Source organism: Pseudophryne corroboree, unplaced genomic scaffold (genome assembly GCF_028390025.1).
Source record: "Pseudophryne corroboree isolate aPseCor3 unplaced genomic scaffold, aPseCor3.hap2 scaffold_844, whole genome shotgun sequence".
Lineage (NCBI taxonomy): Eukaryota > Metazoa > Chordata > Amphibia > Anura > Myobatrachidae > Pseudophryne > Pseudophryne corroboree.
The window spans coordinates 24,369-38,165 of record NW_026970423.1 but is presented as its reverse complement, the minus strand read 5'-3'; the positions used below and the strand labels follow the sequence as shown (position 1 = coordinate 38,165).

The 13,797-nt window shown below is 46.3% G+C and overlaps 1 non-coding gene across 1 annotated transcript; it reads right to left on the bottom strand.

The window, feature by feature from the left end:
- Positions 1 to 672: 672 nt before the first annotated feature.
- Positions 673 to 836, bottom strand: LOC135042982 (U1 spliceosomal RNA). Its single transcript, XR_010236027.1, has one exon. It is a non-coding gene; the product is annotated as a U1 spliceosomal RNA (small nuclear RNA).
- Between the last annotated feature and the right edge of the window lie 12,961 nt (positions 837 to 13,797).

The following is a 13,797-nucleotide window of genomic DNA, read 5'->3' as shown; positions in this document are numbered from 1 at the left end:
ATAGAGGGAGGAGCCAGTGCACACCCAGAACTAAAGTCTTTCTTAAAGTGCCCATGTCTCCTGTGGAGCCCGTCTACCCCCATGGTCCTTACGGAGTCCCCAGCATCCTCTACGGACTACGAGAAAAAGATTTACCGGTAGGTTTAAAATCTTATTTTCTACTGTATTCTTTTCTATCCTAGTTTATTACGACCAACTCTCATCCAAGGAGTTTGATATTCTGCTACCTGCATGCAATTTAAATTGTTTATATGGTTGATTTGTCCTTCACAATCCATAATCTGCAACTTGGATGGTTTTGTGTCATTGAAAATCTTATAATAAAAATGTATATATATATATATTAAAAAAAAAAAAAAAGTTATAAGACATATGCATTCAATATTTGAAGAAACAAAATAAATTAAAGCTATCTATTGGGTTTCACTAACAAGCACATTGGAAGACTTGACTACTGTTAAAAGACATGCATTACATGGTATAGAGCCACAAACCACAATGTAGTAAAATAAAAACAAACTTACATGTGCTAGAGCTGGGGAGGGTCGCTGCTCGGGCAGCCCCCTGTCAAGTGAAGGAGATCCAACTGAGGCAGCACAAGGGAACTCTCGAAAGAAGAACAAGGCTAAAGGAAAATCTGAGACAAAGAAATCTGACTTTTACCAGAGCTGACCAGAGAAAGCACAAACACAGTCCCCCACTACCACAAATAATGCAGTCGAGTTTCCCACATTTGTGGAAATAACAGGGGTCAGCATACCCAGAATGCAATGAATGAACCTCACCCTGGGAGAACAATCTTCATGACCATGGTATCTCCTATGCAAAATAAGTATGATTTGGGATAGGGCTGGGGAGGGCCGCTGCTCAGGCACATCTCTGTCAAGTAAAGGAGATTCAACTGAGGCAGCACAAGGGAACTCATCATGCATAGGACACCACAAATAGGTTGAACTCGATGGACAATTGTCTTTTTTCAACCTCAGATACTATGTTACTATGTTACTATGTAATATTTGAAGAAACAAAATAAAATAAAGCTATGTATTGGGTTTCACTAACAAGCACATTGGAAGACTTGACTACTGTTAAAAGACATGCATTACATGGTATAGAGCCACAAACCACAATGTAGTAAAATAAAAACAAACTTACATGTGTATCAAACCTATGTGAGGCTTACATTGATAGTGCAAGATCAACACTCTATCAACTGTGCAAACTAGACTGCACATAAATGCCATAAAATTTATCTGAGATTTTAGTAAATAAGGCCCGTTGCTGTCCGGGTCACGCAGCCGTCACGGCCCGCCCCCATACGGTCCGGTCATGTCTGCGTTGTCCGGACTGTGCCCCCAAAATGGTGGCACAACGCCGCTGGCCCGACTCCTCCTGCCCAGTGACCGCCTATGCCTGTCAATCAGGCAGAGGCGCTCACTGGGCAGAGATGCTGATCGCATCTCTGGCATGTGCCGGTGCACTGCGGCACCAGCACACACGCACTTCAGACCTGATCTCCTGTTGTGTGAATATGCACAGCAGGGATCAGGTCTGAATTAGGCCCTATATACAGCTGTCAGTAAGGCAGGGATGTGCTGCTGCCAGTGAGGCAGGGATGTGCTGCTGGTAGTGAAGCAGTGATGTGCTGCTGTCAGCGAAGCAGTGCTGTGCTGCTGTCAGCGAGGCAGAAATGTGCTGCTGTCAGCGAGGCAGAAATGTGCTGCTGTCATTGAAGCAGGAATGTGCTGCTGCAGTGAGGCAGAGATATGCTGCCCACTATCTCCCTGTCACCCCTGCCTGAGTCACACACTTTCCCTGTCACCCCTGCCTCAGTTACCCACTATCTCCCAGTCACCGCTGCCTCAGTCAACCACTATACCTGCGATCCCTTCCTCAGTCACCCACTATACCAGTCACCCCTGCTTTAGTCACCCACTGTCACCCTATCACCCCTGCTTCAGTCACCCACTATCCCTGTCAACCCTGCCTCAGTCACCCACTATCTCACAGTCACCCCTGCCTCAGTCAGCCACTATCCCTGTCACCCCTGCCTCAGTCTCTTACTGTCCCTGTCACCCCTGCCACAATCATCCACTATCTCCCTATCACCCCTGCCTTAGTCATTTATTATCCCTGTCACCCACTTTCTTCCCATTCTTACCCAACCCCTTCCTATCACCCCTCCCTCAGTAACCCACTATCTCCCTGTCACCCACTATCTCCCAGTCACCCCGGCCTCAGTCACCCACTATCTCCCACTCATACATGCTTCAGTCACCCACTATCTCCCAGTCATCCCTGCCTCAGTCACCTACTGACACCAGTGCAGACATTTCTGCTGCGGCCTCTCCACTCTCCAGCGTGAACGTCCTGACGACTGAGGAAATCCGCTTCCCAGTTGAGGACTCCGGGAATGAACACTGCCGATATTGCTGTCAGATGACATTCTACCCAACGGAGGATTTTTGATACTTCCAGCTTTGCCATGCAGTTTCGAGTGCCGCCTAGTTTCGAGTGCCGCCTTGATGATTTGTGTACACTACCGTGGTGGCGTTGTCAGATTGTACTTGAACAGGCCTGTTCTGTACTAGAGGCAGGGCCAGTGTCAATTAATTGAATACTGCCTGCAATTCCAGAATGTATATCAGGAGGAGAGATTCCTCCCTGGTTCACTGACCCTGGAGAAAGTGTTGCTCCACACTGGAGCCTTACGTGTAGCTTGCACCAGTTGTTATAACACGGGAGAGTCATTGGACCCTTATACCAGCCTTATTTGCACCCCCAAAATATACCATCATCTAGCGGTAATATCCGTGGACTAAACGGAGATCGGGAGAACACAACCGTGACTGTGGTGTCTGCATACGGCACTTGGAGGCGTGGACTCAGAGCTTGGAAGTCGGGTAATTATTCAGCACAGCAGGCGCCAGTGAAGCGCCGTTCCCGCAGCCCGAGACCGTCTCTTCTGTCATTGGACTCTCCCGTGTTATAACAACTGGTGCAAGCTACACGTAAGGCTCCAGTGTGGAGCGGTTATTTTGCACAATATCATCTCCTTTGCCAAGTGGCAGCATATTGAGGAATTCCAATATATAACAATTTATAAATATGTTATCTACTACATGGGTGCGAATTACAGCTGGTAAATTGATTTTTTAATCCAATATATGGACTGATTTTTATTTTTGAAAATTTCTCTGTGCACAGAGTTTATCTAAGATCCACCTCCTATAGCTATGCAAATATATTGTTAGTGATTTTATTTGACCGGTCTAATAGTTTATTGTAAAGTGTATATATATATATATATATATATATATATATATATATATATTTATTTATTTATATGTAATAAAAAATATAGAATATATGAAATAATTTATTTGTTTTTATTGAACTTTGAGCCATATCATACTATTTATAGCGCAAGAGGAGATTAGTTCAGTGTTCCAGTGTTACCGGAGACTTTAAAGTGCCGGTTCTTTTTTACTTGATTTACCCCAAGTCAAGCTCTCTCCTGCAGCTTAAGTATACATTAATTGCAGTATTATTTGTACATAATTTTTAATACCAGTAATTTGATCACCAGAATATGGTGATGATGTATTAGCGCCTGGTTATATTCTTTTGTATTTTTTTACTTTATCAGTTCACCAGGCTTAATAGATCTGCCCCAATGTTTCAAAATGGAATGCATCAAGAGAACGGTGTTGGTATTGTAAAAATACACACAGCTCCTGGTATTTCCTGGTGGTCTCCCATCCAAGTACTAAAACCAGGACCAACACTGCTCAGCTTCCATGATCAGGAGAGATTGGGCAAATCCAGTGTGCTGTTGCTGTAGATGAGCTCGTGGTTTCTGTTAGAGCTCTTCTACTTCTAACTTCTGGTACATAAAAGAATATGTGTAAAAATTAAATGTACAGTACCAAGAAAATGGTGTTGGTAGTTTAAAAACACCTAAATAATCTGATAATACATGGATGGGAGACTGCTTGGTAGTAACAAAGTCCAATACTGCTTTGCTTCAAAGATCAAATGAGATTGGGCATATCCAGTGTGGTGTGGCTTTAGATAAGCTTTGTGGTTTCTGTTAGAGCTCTTCTACTTCTAACTACTGGTACATTAATGAATATGTATAAGGTTGTAGTTTATCCAATATCCCTTTACTACCTTACCTTACCTCCCCCCCCCCTCCCCTCCTTATAGCTTCCTTTGTTCTTTCCTCCTCGTGTGTGCGTTATTTGTTTTCTCATACGTCCTAGAGGATGCTGGGATCACATTAAGAACCATGGGGTATAGACGGGATCCGCAGGAGACATGGGCACTTTAAGACTTTCAAAGGGTGTGAACTGTCTCCTCCCTCTATGCCCCTCCTCAGGGCCGAAACTAGGACTAACGGCACCCGGGGCAAGACAGAAATTTTGCGCCCCCCCCCCCAAAAATAAATAAATAAATATATATATATATATATATATATATATATATATATATATATATATATATATATATATAATATATGTATGTGGCTGTGTACATATATACACGCGTGTGTGTATATATATATATATATATATATATATATATATATATATAATGTGTGTATTACTGGTGTCTGCTGGTCTGAGGGATATCTGTGTTGAATTGGTTTATTTCCTATTTTTTTTATTTTTATTTTTCTATTTTATTAAAAAAATAAAAAAAAACCACTATATATATATATATATATATATATATATATATATATATATATATATATATATATATATATATATATATATATATATATATATATGTGGTTTTTTTTTATTTTTTTAATAAAATAGAAAAATAAAAATAAAAAAAATAAGAAACAAACAAATTCAACACAGATATCCCTCAGACCAGCAGACACCAGTAATACACACATGATAGATATATATATATATATATACACACACGCGTGTATATATGTACACAGCCACATACATATATTATATATATATATATATATATATATGTATATATCGGTATATCTGTAGCTGTCACAGTGGTGAAAATGAGCAGTAGTTTGAATGAGCTGCAGGGGTTAACACCAGTCACAGTGAATATGTGTGTGTGTTTTACCTCCGTCTCTCGCTGTCCTGCTTCCATCCATCACTGTGCTGTCGGGCTGAATGCAATGCTGTGTGGGGCCAGAAAAAGGTCAGTAGCTGACCACATTCGTAGCTCGTGCGGGCGGGCAGTATACTTTTTTGGGCTTGCCGCCGCTGCTTAGGAAGGGAAACTAGACGTTACCCTGACTCCCTAGCTCCAGCAGCCGTGGCCAGCTTTCTGCAATGCCTCATGGGATTTGTAGTCTCTATGCTACTGCATAAAGTCTAAGCAGTAGCACACATGACTACAAATCCCATTTTTCTTCAATAGATTCTCTGCTGTGTCAGACTTAGCTGATCCCAGCGCCCTATCAAATCCCGCGCCCGGGTCACATGCCCCCCCTAGCCCCTCCCTAGTTTCGGCTCTGCCCTCCTCCAGACTCCAGTTTTAGAATTGTGCCCAGTGAGACTGGATGCACTACAGGGGAGCTCTACTGAGTTTCTCTGAAAAGACTTATGTTAGTTTTTCTTATTTTCAGGGAGGCTGCTGGCAACAGTCTCCCTGCTTCGTGGAACTTAGGGGAGAGAAGTATGACCAACTTCTAGTGAGTTCAATGGCTCTGCTTCTGGCTGACAGGACACCATTAGCTCCTGAGGGTGCTGATCGCTAGGTACGCCTAGATGCCCACTCCCGTAGCCTGCCATCACCCCCTTACAGAGCCAGAAGTCAGAAGACAGGCGAGTAGCAGAAGAACAGAAGACTTCTTCTCCAGTGACGGCATTCTGAGGTACCACGCAGCGAGCGGAATGCTGTGCGCCATGCTCCCACACAAACACAGGCACTGCAGGGTGTGTGGGTGGGGAAGGGGGGCACCCTGGGCAGCATAAATTCCTCACAAAAGGCTGGCAAAAGTGGACATTAGTGCCTGGGCACTGTACTTACCCCGCCAGCGTAATTAATTATTTGTTTCTGAGCGGGACAGAAGCGTGCCATTACAGCGGCGGGGCTTCTTCCTCACCTCACCAGCACATCTATAGAGCGTAACAAGTCTATCACTATAGAGTTTATTATTTCCCAGACTGTGTACTTTTGGCGCTGGATTGTGAGCTGAAAAACCCTCTCTGTCCCTCTGACAGATTTACTGTAGGTCTATCCCCCATAAGCCGATGTGTCTGTGGGTACTTGGTACATGTGTGTCAACATGTCGGTGGCTGAATGTTTTTCCCAAGAGAAAACTATATTAGGAATGCAGACATATGATGGTGGCCCTGTTGGCACCACCAATAACTGACTGGGTGAAAGTTTCAGTAATATCAGAGTGAGGTTGGATAAATCTGTGTCCCAGACACAGACGTAGAGAAAAGATGTGATGTTCATGGCTATGCTTCTTTTCACTCAGGCCCGCAAAAATGTTACTACACATCGATACTGACTCGGATACTGATTCCTATGTCGGCCATAATATTTCCTGATTAGATCCAATATTGGCAAGGAGCATTCAGTACATGATTGTGGATATTAAGGACATATTAACATCACTGAGGACCCTGCTGTTCCTGACAAAGGGGTATATATGTATGTATATATAGATATATAATGAAAGCTGATGTAACGTTCCTCCATCTCTGTTTGAGAAAGTCTGGGCCAGCTCGACAAGATGGTTTCAAATCCCCAAAAGGTTTCCGGTTGTTTATTCATTTCCTGCTGCGGACAGAATAAAGTGGGAGTCGCCCCCTCTTCTGCACGGGGCCCTGTCACAAATCCAGCGGATCGTATGCAGGAAGCTACATTATTTCTAGTTATGTAACAACGGGTACATTACTTAGACCTGCCATTACATGCGCATGGGTGAGTAGTAGTATTCAAGAATTGGTCGAATACCTCGTCATCCGATATAGATATCTTGGAGAGATGGGATACTCCTTACGTTGGATCATATCAAGGACACTGCAGCATACTTACGACTGCAAGGGATATAGGACTCTTGAGTTCACGGGCCAATTTCATGGCAGTCTCGGATAGGAGGGCATTGTGGATTCACCAAGGGAATGCTGATGCTGACTCCAAGAAGAAAGGGAGTCTCTTCCCTATGAAGGTGAAGCCTTGTTTGGTGACGGCCTAGTTAATTTGATCTCGGCAGCTCCCGCAGGTAAGTCAACCTTCTTGCCCTATGTTCCCTCTCAACGGATGAAGACGCATCATTATCTACCGCAGTCATTTTGGCCCAATAGATATGCAAGAAGTTAAGATTCCCCTTTCTTTGCAGGTAGAGGAAGGAAAAGAGGGAAGAGGTCTGTAGCCTCTTCAAGATCGCAGGAGCAGAGATCGTCCTCTGCTTCTGCCAAATCCACTGCATGACGCTAGGGCTTTCTTGCAGGAGCCCACACCAGTGGGGGCACGTCTAAAACACTTCAGTCAGTTCTGGATTAATTTAGACCTGGGTTTTACAAATAGTGTCACAAGGGTACAAACTGGGGTTTCAAGACGTTCCCCCTCATCGATTGTTCAAATCGGCCTTAGTCAGCAGGGAGAAGGTTTTTATTCAAGCCTCTTCGTGGTCCCGATGCCGGACGGCTCAGTCAGACCAATCTTAAATCTGAAATCCCTCAATTTCTACCTAAAGAAATTCAATTTCAAGATGGAATCTCTCAGGGTAGGGATCTCCAGTCCGGAGGAAGGAGATTTCATGGTTTTGGTAGACATAAGGATGCCTAATTACATGTTCCCGTTTAGCCACTGCATAAAGCTACCTGAGGTTTGCAATTCAGGATTGTCATTACCAATTTCAGACGTTGCCGTTTGGTCTGTCCACGGCTCCGAGGATTTTCACCAGGGTGATGGCGGAAATGATGGTTCTCCTTCGCAAGCAAGGAGTCACAATTATCCCGTACTTGGGTGATCTCCTGATAAAGGCGAGATCCAGGGACCAGTTGGTGCAAAACATCTACTCTCCCTGACAGTTCTTCAACAACATGGTTGGCTCCTAAACTTGCCAAAATCGCAGTTGGTCCCAATGACGCGGTTGTTGTTTTTGGGAGTCATACTGGACACAGAAGAGGCTTTCTTCCAGTGGAAAGGCTATGGAGATCCAGAGTCTGGTCAAACAAATTCTAAAACCAGCAAGAGTGTTAATCCATCAATGCATTCTGTTGCTGGGGAAGATGGTTGCGGCCTACGAGGCCATTCAGTTTGGCAGGTTCCATGCCAGAGTGTTCCAGTGGGACCTGTTGGACAAGTGGTCCGGATCCCACCTACACATGCACCGGAGGATAATCCTGTCTTCCAAGACCAGAATCTCACTCCATTGGTGGCTGCACAGTTCTCACCTCCTAGAGGTGCGATGGTTCGGGATCCAGGACTGGATCCTAGGGACCACGGATGCAACCCTCCGAGGCTGGGGAGCAGTCACACAGGGGGAAAACATCCAAGGAAGATGGTCAAGTCAGGAAAGTTGTCTCCACATAAATATTCTGGAGTTAAGGGCCATTTAATAACTGCAGACACAGTACGCACTGGGACAGGTGCCCAGCATCCTCTACGGACTAAGAGAAAAGGATTTACCGGTAGGTATTAAAATCCTATTTTCTCTAACGTCCTAGAGGATGCTGGGGACTCCGTAAGGACCATGGGGATAGACAGGCTCCGCAGGAGACATGGGTACTTTAAGAAAGACTTTAGTTCTGGGTGTACACTGGCTCCTCCCTCTATGCCCCTCCTCCAGACCTCAGTTTGATACTGTGCCCAGTGGAGACTGGGTGCTTTTCAGGAGCTCTCCTGAGCTTTCTGACAGAAAGTATTTTGTTAGGTTTTTAATTTTCAGGGAGCACTGCTGGCAACAGACTCCCTCATCGAGGGACTGAGGGGAGAGAAGCAGCCCTACTCTCCAAGTTGCAAGGTCCTGCTTCTTAGGCTACTGGACACCATTAGCTCCAGAGGGATTGGTACGCAGGATCTCACCATCGCCGTCCGTCCCAGAGCCGCGCCTCCGTCCCCCTTGCAGAGCCGGAAGATAGAAGCCGGGTGAGTATGAGAAGAAAAGAAGACTTCAGAGGTGGCAAAAGACTTCATGATCTTCACTGAAGTAACGCACAGCACTGCAGCTGTGCGCCATTGCTCCCATACACCTCACACACTCCAGTCACTGTAAGGGTGCAGGGCGCAGGGGGGGGGGGGGGGGGGGGCACCTGGGCAGCAATATAAACCTCTTTTTGGCAAAACTATAACACATATACAGCTGGGCACTGTGTATATGTATGAGCCCCCACCAATTTTACAGTTTAAGCGGGACAGAAGCCCGCCGCCGAGGGTGCGGGGCTTCTCCCTCAGCACTCACCAGCGCCATTTTTTCTTCACAGCACCGCTGAGAGGAAGCTCCCCGGACTCTCCCCTGCTTATACCATAGTAGACAAGAGAGTTGAAAAGAGGGGGGGGGCACATAATTCGGCGCAAATTACATACAGCAGTACTACTGGGCAAACATTAAGTTACTGTGTATTCCTGGGTTATATAGCGCTGGGGTGTGTGCTGGCATACTCACTCTCTCTCTCTCCAAAGGACCTTGTGGGGAAACTGTCTTCAGAAAAAGCATTCCCTGTGTTTGTGGTGTGTCGGTACACGTGTGTCGACATGTCTGAGGAAGAAGGCTATATTAGAGAGGAGCAGGAGCAAATGAATGTGGTGTCTCCACCGACAGCTGATTGGATGGATATGTGGAATGTTTTAAATGCTAGTGTAAACTCATTGCACAAAAGATTAGGCAAGGCTGAAGCTTTGGGACAGTCAGGGTCTCAACCCATGCCTGATCCTATGTTGCAGGGACTGTCAGGGTCTCATAAGCGCCCACTATCCCAGATTGTTGACACAGATACCCACACAGATTCTGACTCCAGTGTCGATTACGATGATGCAAAGTTACAGCCAAAATTGGCAAAATCCATTCGATATATGATTATGGCAATAAAAGATGTTTTGCACATCAGAGAGGAACCCCCTGTCCCTGACAAGAGGGTACATATGTACAAGGGAAAAAAGCCTGAGGTAACCTTTGAGGGGGTCACACGAGCTGAACGAGTTATGTGAAAAAGCTTGGAAATCTCCAGATAAAAGACTGCAGATTTCCAAAAGGATTCTTATGGCGTATCCTTTCCCATCAATGGATAGGTTACGATGGGAATCCTCCCCTAGGGTGGACAAAGCATTAACACGCTTATCCAAGAAGTTAGCCCTCCCGTCCCAGGATACGGCTACCCTCAAAGAGTCTGCTGACCGCAAACAGGAGATTACCCTGAAGTCCATTTATACACATTCAGGTACCTTACTCAGACCGGCAATTGCGTCGGCGTGGGTGTGTAGTGCTGTAGCGGCATGGACGGTTACCTTATCTGAGGGGATGGATACCATAGATAAGGATACTATTTTATTGACCCTGGGGCATATAAGAGATGCTGTCCTATATATGTGTGTATGCAAACTACAGGTGGTGCTGCAGGGCTCACACCCTTTTACTTGTCTTGTAGAGCAACTCTGGAGCTGTTACTGGGTCCAGCTGCTGCAAGAAATCAGCTTGAATGCTTCAGGGGCTGGGGCATGGCCAACATGAGCCCACACTGATGGGGGGTGGGGGTGTATAAAGCGATTTAGGCGTCATCCAAGCGCAACCCCACAAAGGCCGCCATGCCCTGCGTGACCCTTTTCTCTTTTCATATGCAGACGAGGGTTGCAGCCAACTATGCCCACTGCTTGGATGACATCACCATATGCAAATCCATCTGCTGCTGGCCTTCCCCCAGGAATGCTTGCACTAGTTGTTGCATTTGGTTTGTTGTTTGGGGGTGCTTCAGTATTAGGCAGCCTTCTGCCCTCCCACATTCGTCTGAAAATGTGTTCTCCCTGCAGTTGTTGTCCCCAGATGAGAGTTCCCTTGTGCTGCCTCAGTTGAATCTCCTTAACTTGACAGGGGTGTGCCCGAGCAGCCGCCCTCCACAGCCCTATCCCAACACATACTTATCTTGCATATGAGATCTCTTGATCATGAAGATAGTTCTCACAGGGTGAGGTTCATCCATTACATTTTAAAGTAGGAAGGTACAAATTACATATTCAAATTACATATATGTGCTGGATTCAAATGTTTTCCCCCCTTCCTTTCTCAATTGTGCCCATCAGCAGCTATTCTAATGTTGCTGCCAATGGGTGTGACACATTAATTTCTTCTGTGGGGTACACTGGACTCCACAAGGATTCACATTGGGGTGTAGAGTAGGATCTTGATCTGAGGCACCAACAGGCTCAAAGCTTTTGACTGTTCCCAAGATGCTCAGCGCCCCCTCCTCTATAACCTCGCTTCCATGAACAGGGAGCTCAGTTTGTAGTTGGTGCCTTCAGTAGCAGGCCACTTAACAGGGGGCTGCCTCAGGCAGCCTATTCTTAGCTATTAATTTTGGCAAGAAAAAAAGAACTTTTTTTATAAGAATCTACAAGGGCTGCAGCAGGCTAGGTCTAATAGACTTCTTTACTGCAGCTCCATCACTCCCAGTGGCGCAGTATACTCCCGTGCCCCGGTTGCTGGGTCACTGCAGCAGAGGCTCCGGTTTCTTCCTAAGGTCAGTCACACACACACCACCCTCCGGGATCACGAGGCCGCTGATGGGGGCGGGCCGTGTGCGCACTGGCGTGGACACTGATTACTGGGCAGCCGCTCCACTAGCCACCAGGGACAGTTAAGGAGCACAGCTCTGGGGTTTTTTCTCCTATATTAACCCCATTTTGTACTACCCGCAGTGCATTGTGATAGGTAATGGGGCCTGATTCAGGTTGGATCGCAATCCAACTGCAAAAACTGCTAAGAGCATACGCATCCGCCTGCATTTTCTGCGGCACCCCGCAGATAATGCGATCGCCTCTGCCTGTGAATCGGTGAAGGGGGGGGGGGGGGAGGGGGGTCAACAACACTCCATTTCCAAGTCGGAGATGGAGCGGTGCGGGGGCACGGTTTCAAAATGGGGTCGGCAACAGAGAAACAGGAGGTGTGGTCAGAGCAGCTGCATGACATCACATGGGCCGGACTCTGCCAGTGGAGCCCCAGCGTCATGAGGTAGATTTTGTAGAGGCCGGGGAGGACTTCTGTTCCTGGGAACTAGCTGTGTTGTGCAGCTTTATTCCTCTGCCCCTACCTCTGGCAAGAAAGGACGCACCTCGCACTTTCTTGTTTCTTTGTGACCGAAAGGACTGCATTTGATAATGCGGAGCTTTCTTATGCTGTGAGGGAACATAAGGTAAAAATTTGATTTTCCAACTGTAGCTGTGCGTGTTAATGCTTTGTCCATCCTAGGGGAGGATTTCCATCGTAACCTATCCGTTGATGGAAAAGGATACGCCATAAGAATCCTTTTGGAAATCTGCAGTCTTTTATCTGGAGATTCCCAAGCTTTTTCACATAACTCGTTCAGCTCGTGTGACCCCCTCAAAGGTTACCTCAGGCTTCTTTCCCTTGTACATATGTACCCTCTTGTCAGGGACAGGGGGTTCCTCTCTGATGTGCAAAACATCTTTTATTGCCATAATCATATATCGAATGGATTTTGCCAATTTTGGCTGTAACTTTGCATCATCGTAATCGACACTGGAGTCAGAATCCATGTCGGTATCTGTGTCAACAATCTGGGATAGTGGGCGCTTATGAGACCCTGACAGTCCCTGCAACATAGGATCAGGCATGGGTTGAGACCCTGACTGTCCCAAAGCTTCAGCCTTGTCTAATCTTTTTGTACAATGAGTTTACACTAGCATTTAAAGCATTCCACATATCCATCCAATCAGGTGTCAGCAAGGACACCACATTCATTTGCTCCCAATCCTCTCTAATATAGCCTTCTTCCTCAGACATGTCGACACACGTGTACCGACACACCACACACACAGGGAATGCTTTTTCTGGAGACAGTTTCCCCACAAGGCCCTTTGGAGAGACAGAGAGAGAGTATGCCAGCACACACCCCAGCGCTATATAACCCAGGAATAACACAGTATCTTAATGTTTGTCCAGTAGCGCTGCTGTATGTAATTTGCGCCGAATTTTGTGCCCCCCCCCCTCTTTTCAACCATCTTCTCTACCGTGGTATAAGCAGGGGAGAGTCCGGGGAGCTTCCTCTCAGCGGTGCTGTGGAGAAAAAATGGCGCTGGTGAGTGCTGAGGGAGAAGCCCTGCCCCCTCGGCGGCGGGCTTCTGTCCCGCTTAAACTGTAAAATTGGCGGGGGCTCATACATATATACAGTGCCCAGCTGTATATATGTTATATTTTTGCCAAAAAGAGGTTTATATTGCAGCCCAGGGTGCCCCCCCTGCGCCCTGCACCCTTACAGTGACCGGAGTATGTGAGGTGTATGGGAGCAATGGCGCACAGCTGCAGTGCTGTGCGTTACCTCAGTGAAGATCATGAACTCTGCGGAGCCCGTCTATCCCCATGGTCCTTACGGAGTCCCCAGCATCCTCTAGGACGTTAGAGAAACTAGGATTTTAATACCTACCGGTAAATCCTTTTCTCTTAGTCTGTAGAGGATGCTGGGCACCCGTCCCAGTGTGTACTGTGTCTGCAGTTATTAAATGGCCCTTAACTCCAGAACATTTATGTGGAGACAACTTTCCTGACTTGACCATCTTCCTTGGACGTTTTCCCCCTGTGTGACTGCTCCCCAGCCTCGGAGGGTTGCATCTGTGGTCCCT